The sequence below is a fragment of the Lampris incognitus genome, chromosome 7 (assembly GCF_029633865.1).
Source record: "Lampris incognitus isolate fLamInc1 chromosome 7, fLamInc1.hap2, whole genome shotgun sequence".
Classification (NCBI taxonomy): Eukaryota; Metazoa; Chordata; class Actinopteri; order Lampriformes; family Lampridae; genus Lampris; species Lampris incognitus.
This window is the reverse complement of record NC_079217.1, coordinates 27,191,123-27,201,716: the sequence shown is the minus strand read 5'-3', so window position 1 is coordinate 27,201,716 and position 10,594 is coordinate 27,191,123.

The window sequence follows — 10,594 nt, the reverse complement described above, 5'->3', positions numbered from 1 at the left end:
AGAAGACTCGCACAGAAAGTGGCAAAAAAAAAACAAAACAAAAAGACACATCCGGTTTGATTTGGCGAGACAACGAGAGTTCACAAAGATTTTAAAACATATATGAGAGAGAGAGTACTTATTGCTGATGCGGAAATATTTGCGATGGACCCCGGCAAAGTTAAAATGTTTTGCAATGCTGACAAAATGTTTAGCATTTGCTTCTCGAGTCAGAGAAAACACTCCATCCTTCCTGCTGTGCAGCTCAGAATATGATATGGACTGTCAATGGTTATTCCACTGAAGTAAATGCACTCTGATTTATTGTACAAATGCTGCTGATTTTCTTAAATTTGTACAAACAGCACATAGTTTGATTTATCTGGGCTCCCCAAAAGGGATTCCTCCTGCTCAGCACTTTAATGGCAGACGTCTGAGACAAACCAATTCAACTAAAAGTACCCTCATCAAAGGCTAGGTCAATTCTACGGAAGCCACATATAACACAGATGAGTGAGATACATATGTGCAGGTACAGTTTAGGTGTTATTTATTCTGTATTAATATCCCCTGACAGTTGGATGAATTTTGTGAGGGTAAGGTACACAAATTGACTTTCTATGGCTGTGTCAATCCAATTCTGCTTGCGGGGGATTAATCAAACTCAGACCTTCACTGTTGTCTGACTTTTTATTTTCCATGTCTGTACACAATGTGTTACTGTTTGATAGCCGTCCCGGGATGACAACTGGGTGCTAGCAGAACAAACACCCTCCTGTCTTTACATTACATACCTCATCTCTTCCACACTCAAATGTATGTCAAGGGGCAGGAAAAATTGCCACCGACTGCACATTCATTTATCTCCTCAAGGTGTACAAAGAAAATAAATAGTAATGTTACACTGAAGAGATCAGGCCGCCATTTATATCCTTTGCTCCTCTGCTCACCATGGCTCTCCCTGGCCAAGAGCGCATCACCAGCTCGTCTAGCAGGAAGATAAATAATGCAGTGACACTGAGAGGGCAATGAGGCCATGTCACACTAATGACAGCCAGCCAGGAGAGTAGACCGTAGGTGTGTGTACTACAATTATGCACTATGCTCTTGCTAAAGAGACAAGCAAGAATAGAATAATTTAGCTGTGTCAATAGCAGCTGAGTACTGAGCATTCGCTTTAGGGGTGAATGCAAAAATGCACATTTGCATCTTTATTTAGTTTGGTGGAAATATCACTCGGAGTTGCTTGTGGATATAAAAGATGAATGAAGATGAATTAAATAACCCTGTCTAACTATTGCTATCTCTCATCTACAAATCTCTAATATGGATAGAATTTGAAGATAATGGATTTCTTTATACGTACTAAGGTTCCATGATTAAGATATAGCATACAGTGCCATTAGCCCAAAGGGGATGGAAAGGGGTCATGCCAGGTTTAAAACGGGCTAGTTTTCATCAATTTGTTTAAACAGGGGGGGAATGGCATCTCCCTGTATCCCCCCCAAAATTGACCCCTTGTTAACTAGATGGAAGTTAAGATTGGGACGAGGGGGAGATTTAGGATTTCATGGAGTTTTTGGGGTGTCACCAATACCTGTTCAGCTTCATGGTCCCCTCGGTGGTCAGGGGAGGCAGGGCTCGAGTCCTGCTCATCTGATGAACAGTTAGCATCATGGTCACTGTCCTCCATTGCAACGGGGGCTACAGTGCCCTCTGTAATCTCCAACCAGGAAGGAACGTGTGTCGAACGGAAGTTTAGGTGGGACGAGGAACAGAAGGACGAGGGAGGCAAAAGAAAGAGAGGGACCCCACAAGAACATACCACAGGAATGCGTGGCATGGCATGGGTAGGAGAATGGGTGGGTGGGTGTAGACGCCAGAGGAAACATTATGGATGGAGTTTATGTAGAACAGACAAGACAAGTGGGCAGTTGAGAAAAAAATATATCATAAAATGACTACACAACTGAAACCGTGTCACAGAAACTGGAGAGGTTGTAGACGCCAGTGTAACCAAAAGGACTGTGCAACGTAATGTCTGTTGTGTTTGTCTGATCCAGCCATCTGCAATTACAGCACGGCCTTGTTATTTACTTGTGCCGCTGCTCTTTAACTTCAGTTGAAAATCCTCTCACATTGTCCCACTCGGTGTTTCTAAAATAACATCATTCCACCTAATGCCAGTGCCAGTAGATGAGATTAACTGGGCCAACTACTGTTGCATAATGTGGTAAATCATTGAAACTTTGATGAAAATTGAAACCCCAACGCACCACCCTGACACACACCTCAGCAAGAATAGATTTTCAATCTATAAGGGTTTAATGCCAATGCTGGATTGGCATTAAACCCAATAGACAAATATATTCTGATTTTAAGAGCAATTTCACCTCAATATTTGGAACCACCGTATCAAATGAATTGAAATAAAAAATATCGTAACAGGCGCCCAGGTGGCATGGCAGTCTAGTCTGTTGCTTACCAACACGGGGATCGCCTGTTTGAATCCCTGCGTTACCTCCAGCTTGGTCGGGCATCCCTACAGACACAATTGGCTGTGTCTGCAGGTGGGAAGCCAGATGTGGGTATGTGTCCTGGTTGCTGCACTAGCGCCTCCTCTGGTCAGTCGGGGCGCCTGTTCGGGGGGGTGGGATTGGGGGGAATAGTGTGATCCTCCTACACGCTACATCCCCCTGGCGAAACTCCTCACTGTCAGGTGAAAAGAAGCGGCTGGCAACTCCACATGTATCGGAGGAAGCATGTGGTAGTCTGCAGCCCTCCCCGGATCGGCAGACGAAGTAGAGCAACAACCGGGATGGCTCGGAAGAGTGGGGTAATTGGCCAAGTGCAATTGGGAGAAAAAGAGGAGGGGGATAAAAAAAACCCCAAAACAAACAAATCATAACAGAGAGGAATTGCCAGGGTTTTTTTTAGTACTTGCTTTCCATTTTACACTGAGAGACATCATGCAGGCAGAAAAGTTAATGCACGGTGTGTAAGGTACACATTATTTCTGTCAGTTGGGGAAAAAAACCCCAAGAAAAACAGAAACAATGAATCATTTATATGACTTCTTAGTTATTCTAAATGGATTTACTCAAGGGGCTAAAATATCAAACTTTTTTTTTACATTTTCATTACCTGTCAGAGTTACACAAAGCTTCTTGTGTAAATCCTCATAAAGACTCTTTTGTCATCCCTGGCCTACAGTTTTAATTAAACTGGCATTGGGAGCTTTGGGGCAGAGAAGAAATTGATAGTTTCAAAGCTTAGATGACCAGTGACCTGCTTCCATTTGTCACAGCCACACTGATCAATGTGCAATCACCACATCAACATATCAGTCCGGTGACCCACATAGGATACCGGTCAATAGAAGCAGACATGGCTGTATGTTGCTTATTCAGATTAGTACATTTTGCTAGTTGAACATCGGTGTTGACAAGTTTAAAGGGTTGAAGAACTTTAAGGAGATGGGCCAACAGACACATTATTTTTTTAGTTTAAGGAAGATGCAGTCAGTTGTTTAAATGTCAAAAACCCAAAATATTTTGCAACAGAGCAAGCATACTAAAATGCACAACCCCATTGTTCCTAAGGAAAGCTGGTCTTAATATTTTCATCTAAATAACCTTAATAAACACAATACTTCTCCTCTAACACGCATTTCTCCCTCCACTTCCGAGATGAAACCTCACCTGCTGTCTTGCAGTGCCTCACCTGCAGATCCTTTTATAAGAAGCTCCAATAGCCCACTCGTCTTGCTGCAGGAGAAGCTGCTCTTCATGCCCTGTCCAAGAGCCAGTCAGAAGCCAGGACCAGAGCTGACAGCCTTTATAAGCCTCATCCTAGCAGGACATCGTGTCCTTCAGCCCTGTTGAGCTGCCCAGTGCCCCAGGGATCCTATCAGCAGCATTGACATGCTATTTGCTACCATTCACAGGCACATCCTGACCCGGCCATGTTTGGGGCTAGCACAAACCACTGTGTGGGTGCTAGCCCCATGGAAACGCATTGACAATTCCCTGGAAAACTCGTTTTACCCCATTTGCAGCACTTTTGACTTAGGTTGGGCAGTTTCCCTGACCAACATTTGCCAATCTGATAAACTTTTTGAAACCCTTTAACCCCTTTCTATTACCCAAGTCAAACCAGGTGTTTGAAAATATTTGTAAAAAAAAAAAAAGTCGAAAATCTCACACCTTTGTGTGGCTTATCCAAGACTACTTTCAAATGCTTGTGTGAATATGAGCGCTCATTTTCCACACCTCTTCACTGTGTGCCGGGATTCACCTGAGCTTATTTGTTCATTATTATCGTGGACATCGTACTGGCTGAAATTAGAATATTCCTTTAAAAAAGGAACAAAGAAATAACAAAAAAGTGTCTACACAGAAGAATGTGTTTGGTGTTTCTTCATGGATTCAGAAAATGAAGCATTCAGATTTGGGCAAGCCACACAAAACTGAGATTTTATACTCATCTATACTCCAACAAGATGTTTCATTCAGGTAATAGGAAAGGGTTCAAGCATTTCAGAAAAGCTATCAGATTGGCAAATTTCAATCAGGAAACCTTGTCGTAAGTGGGGTAAACAGTGCAAAATGAGTTTTGTACCTGACCCTAAAACCAGTACATAGACAAGGTATAATACACGATAAAGCTCTTTTATCAGTATGGAGCTCAGTATTATCAGTATTATGGACAACAGTTTTCTTTATAACTAGTGATAAAAGTGTAGGCCTACAGAATGGACAACATATTTAGCCACCGTTTTCTACTTGTTGTCATTAAGACCCATGTCAAGCAATAACCATTCCAACATGCTGTGAAATCCACTCACATGGTACATCACATCCAGTGATACAAACACTAACAACAGTGTTACAAGAGTACATATCAAAATGTATACGTAGATGTTTTAACCAAAACTGTGGGCATCCATCATGTTGGCCACACCACGAGGTAAAAACAAAGAGGGAGATAAAGTCTTATTTCACCGTATCAAACACTGGGACACGCTTGTTCTCCTTGTTGATTTTCCCATGTGCATCCACGCTACACTATCTTCTTGCTGAACAAGTATTTATGTGCTTTTCGCCAAATTTACCAATCTGGACATTTCCCCTTGCTGTATTTTCCTTCATTGCCACTACCGAATGCTGACGCTCCCTCTCTAACCACCACAGCAGGCATTAGATCTGACTGGAGCATAGAGCTCCTCTCTAAGCCAGACATATCTGGTTACAGCATCTTTAAACCAAAGTGATGAGGTAGTGCTTTGCTGTGTGCAGGTATCATGTTCACTTTCCACTAAGCACCCCAAAGCTGCTTTTCTAAAGTGAACTGACAAAAGTCAAAAGTGGAACAGTACAGCTTTCTCCTCTTCCACTGCACCAATCAGGTTGTCTCTCCATTGTGAGATTATCTTTGATATCAAAGTCTTAGGTATGACCACAGTCACAGCAGAAAAGGATTTAAGAAGCACAAGGAGAGAGGAATTTTCACAGTAGATGGTATCTTCCCTTGCCTGGTGTGGTCCGGGAGGCTGCCAAAAACAAAACAACTCTGCTCTTCTCAAGGTCTTGATATTATAACTGAGTTGGAGGGAGAGAAAGAAGATATTGCTCACACACAGATGATGCAAACAGCATTTGCAAAAGGGAGCAGTTATTCCAATGACAGCCTGTCCAGCCGGGCAAAACCTCTACACAAGTCAATTGGTATGCCTGACACGCATGGTTGTGAAGCAGGCAACCCTCGGGATTAGTGTGTCGACCAGCTCTACCCCTTTATAAACGGGGAAAGGGAAACTGAAGAGCACTCCTGATGATCACAGCAGCTCAAGAGAGAAGAGAGCATTGGATTTTACTGTTTGCAGTTTTTTTTCCACATGCAAATCTTTCCACTTGCCTCTTTCCAGACTTTGTTAAGCTATCTAAATTTCACTCACCAGACAAACACAGCAACACTCTTCCCCCTCAGTTGAGACCCAGTCCCCAGAATCCCTCAACTGCTTGTTAGTCAGGCCTCTTCAACCCCTCCACATTTAATAAACAAGACAAATAGACAAACCGAAAGACTAAGCTTGCTTTTCCAAAACTAAAGGCAAAGAAGACGCTTTTTCAACAGAAAAAAGAAAAAGAAAAAAAGTCTGCTTCCATGACTGGGCCTTGATAAAACAGCACAGCCAAATACAACATCAGACTGGTAGTACGTTAGACCGATATGTCAGTATGATTACAAAACACACTACTGATTGGTTATAGAAACATAAATATAACTGAAGAGCACAGGAAATCAAAACAAGTGTCATCATTACTATTTCATATTTTTCTTGTTATCAGTTTCATAGTTTCCTAGCAATGCAATAGTAGTGCAATTACAAGTAGTAAACCACATCATTATTCCATTACAAACTGATTCAAAGGAAGGTCATTAAATGCATAAGTGTAGTTTAAGAAAAGGCCTGGAGACTTAAGACTGCTTTTATTATCATTTCCACATATGCCTGTCTCATACATACGGGAAATGAGATTGCGTTTCACACAGACCACAGCGCCACATAAAAACAAATAACGCACAATAATCCAAAGGAGTTGAGTCAAGTGCAACTGGACTTGGTAAAAGTCCAGTACCAAGTCCAGTTGCACTTGATTCAACTCCTTTGGATAACCATGACCTGGATGAATGAGAACATTCACAGACAACGCACAATAAATATTAAAAAAGCAAAAAGTACGTCCGGCTAGCGTAGCAGTCTATCCCGTTGCCTACCAACACAGGGATCGCCGGTTTGAATCTGCGTGTTACTTCCGGCTTGGTCGGGCGTCCCTACAGACACATACCCGGATGTGGGTATGTGTTCTGGTCGCTGCACTAGTGCCTCGTCTGGGTGGTCGGGGCGCCTGTCTGGGGGCGAGGGGGACCTGGGGGAAATAGCGTGATCCTCCCACACGGTATGTCCCCCTGGCAAAACTCCTCACTGTCAGGTGAAAAGAAGTGGCTGGCGACTCCATATGTATCGGAGGAAGCATGTGGTAGTCTGCAGCCCTCCCCAGATCGGCAGAGGTGGCGGAGCAGTGGGGGTAATTGGCCAAGTACAACTGGGAGAAAAGGGGGGGGGGGAAAAAAAGAAAAAGTACATTAAAAGCAAAAAGTATTTCACAATCCTGAACATCACAAGGACACCTGACACAGACATTGAGTTTCTGGCAGTGATAGTTGTGCAGGTAGGTGTGTTATTTAGAGTGACAGTGCAGTTAATTGTGCAAAAGGAAGAAGGTCAAAAAGTCATTGTGTGGAAGGTCTGAGTGTTCAGGCTGTTGAGGAACTTACAGCCTAAGGAATTAAACTGTTGCATAGTCTGGTGGAGGCAGCATGGATGCCCCAGTACTTCATGCCAGAGGGTAAGAGGGTGAAGTGGATGTGGAAAGGGTGGGTTGGATCCTTCACAATGCTGATGGCCTTCTGGGTGCACCATGCATCGTGGATGGCCTGGACAAATTGGAGAGCAGTTCCTATGATCTTTCCAGCTATCTTCACTATCCACTGTAGGGATTTGCGGTCGGAGGCCTTGCAGTTCCCATGCCAGACAGTGATACAGCTGGTAAGAATGGTCTCTATGGTGCCTTTGTAGAATTTTGTGAGGATGGGTGTGGAGGGGGGGGGGCTCGCCTTCTTCAAACACCACAGGAAGTGGAGATGCTGCAGGGCCTTCTTGGAGAGTGCAGAGATATGTGACGACCAGGAGAGGTCCTGTGTGATGTGCACTCTAAGGAAATTAGCGCTGCTGACTCTCTCCTTGTCTGTACCATCGATGGTCAGAGGGGTATGGGGGGTGCTGGTCTTTCTAAAGCCAAAGATTACCTTCTTAGTTTTCCCTATGTTTAAGGAGAGGTTGTTGATTTTGCACCATGCCACCAGTTGGTCCAGCTCTGCTCTGTATGGTGATTCATGATTCTTGCTGATGAGGCCTACAACTGTAATGCCATCAGCAAACTTTATGATGAGGTTGGAGGTGGATGATGCTGTGCCGCCGTGAGTCAGCAGGGTGAATTGAAGCGGACTGAGCACACAGCCCTGTGGAGTGCCCGTGCTCTGTATCATAATCCTGGAGGTGATCCTGCCGGTTTGGACCGACTGTGACCTCCCCATGAGGATGTCCAGCACCCAGTTGCAGAGGGAGGTGTTAAGACCCAGCTGGCTCAGCTTTCCGATCAGGTGTTGAGGTATAATTGTGTTAAAAGGTGAGCTGAATTCAATGAACAACATCCTTACATGCATAGATGTTCAGAGACAGAAGTTAAGCATCTTCTGTGGCATGGTTAGCGTGGTATACAAATTGGAGGGGGTCCAGAGTGGAGGGGAGGCCGGACTTGATGTGCTTCATGACCAGCCTCTCGAAGAACTTCATGATGATGGAAGTCAGTGCAATGAGGCAGTAATTGTAGCAGGACACAGGGGACTTTGGCACTGGTGTGATAGTAGTAGACTTGAAACACGTTGGGATGACTGCCTAGGACAGTGAGATGTTGAAGATGTCAGTGAGGACATCTGCCAGCTGCTCAGCACAGTCCCTGATGGCTGGGCCTGGGATTCTGTCTGGACTCGCAGCTTTGCGTGGGTTGACTCTGGAGAGGGTCTTTGTCATGTCATCTGCAGAACATGGTCATCCATCAGGGAGGTAGTCTTCACCACCGGCACATTGTTCAGTCTCTCGTACTGTGCACATGAATATGTCCTTGCTTGCTTTTTGGGTCTGCAATAATGACCCCACCAATATATTTAAGAATGGCAAAAAAAACAAAAACAAAAAACAAAAAAAAAGAAAAAAAAAGGCTCAAGTCTCAGATCATCTTTATAAGCCCACAAATAAGGCACAGTTTACCCTCTGATATACTGTATGTACACAAATAGTGAAAATCTTGTAAAAATGAAATACTTTAAGAGAGAAGGAGCTCACAGTCTACAACATAACCAGAGTAACCTGGTAGGCTCTGATATCAGCTTCACATATTTTCATTTGGGTTGCCACTTTATGGGTTAACTGGTTTGCCCAAGGCTCCCAGCTGAGTAGGTCCCAGCTGAGATGTGAACCAATTAGAGTTTCCATAACCACTCACGTCGTTATTTCAGTTCGTCTTTGGGGTTAGTTCAGTTTGCCTTTGAAATCAGTGATGCCTTAGTAGTGGTCGCACTTTGCTAGTGATGTCCTGATGAAACCTAAAAAGACCAAGTAGCTTGTATAGCTCACACCAAATGAAACCAGAACGAGCCTGGCTCAGGTCCAACATGGCATATGTAGCTGAAGCCCTGAAGCAAGACACATGACTGGAAATGCCTCAACAATTCTTGCTGCTAAAGCAACAGAGAAACTCAACAACAATATCTGAAAATTAAGTCTTCTTACAGCACAACAGAGTCTCTTGGACTTTCAAAGAGTTTTTCATAATACTCAGAAAAAGACGAGACTTACTGCTGGAGATTCTCATCTGTTATATTAAACAAACAAAAGGTTTGCTGTGCTCCACAGGAGATATTTATAGCAACTACTGTACTGACGTCACAATTTACTTTTTCCACAACCTCCTCTTTGGCACATCCTAGATCATAATTAAAAATCTTGCAGGCAATTTAGGACCTTTTCTGCTGTTGCCTTTAACTGGATAGAACTCTCAAGCTGAACTCAACCTAGTGGCCAATCTAGGATTTCCTACCTACCTGGTAGTTGGCGGGACTGACTGTCCTGTTTGTCATGAGTAATGAGGGAGTGAGGGTAAGCAATAATTTGAACAAAAAGTAGTTTGTTGCATACACAGACTAGACCATATAGAGAAAAGAATTTAATTATTTTTAATTAACTTTAACAAGCTGGTGAGGGGTAAATGGCAGGTTGCTCAAGACTATCTGAAACAAATGCCGATGACCTCCACAGCATTTCTATTAAAGTTGATCAACGGGACTATTGTGGCTAGCATCAACTCAGTGGTAGAAAAATTGAAAGCTCTTCATGGGACGTCAAGCAATTTTTATGGTGGGACTAAAAGGTTCATGGCTAGCTCAAGCAGGCCCTGAGAAACAATTGAAGCATTTCAACATAAACAAATTATGTGGTCGACAATAAGCCGCTTTGTTAATGTTGGATCCTGGTAGTCGTTTGGTTGCCATTGTGCTGATGGATGATGATATGTGGCCAGAAAGGGAGATCCTTGGGGAAGGCCCACTTCAAATGTTCACCATATGACATGGGAAATGCAATCAGAGGCTGCAGAGTCATAAAAAAGCAATACAGGGTGTAGTTATGGATATGGTGTGATGAAAACAGGTTTCAATGTGAGGGCGGGAATCAGTCGTCAGAGCCATTTATACACCAGCTACAGTTAATTGCAAAATCATTCAACAAGCTCTGCTTTACCATTTCCCTTGGCAAGCTCCGAGTTTTCCTGCATGTTTGACATGGATGGATACTCAAGTATATCAGTGAGGTGAACAGTTTCAGAGCCTCAGTAAGAGACTGCACCACTGGCCATCCATATGTACGACAGGTCTTTGACAACACCTGAATTTTACAGTGAGAAAAGCGTGTAATAAGAACTTAATTCAAAAGCAC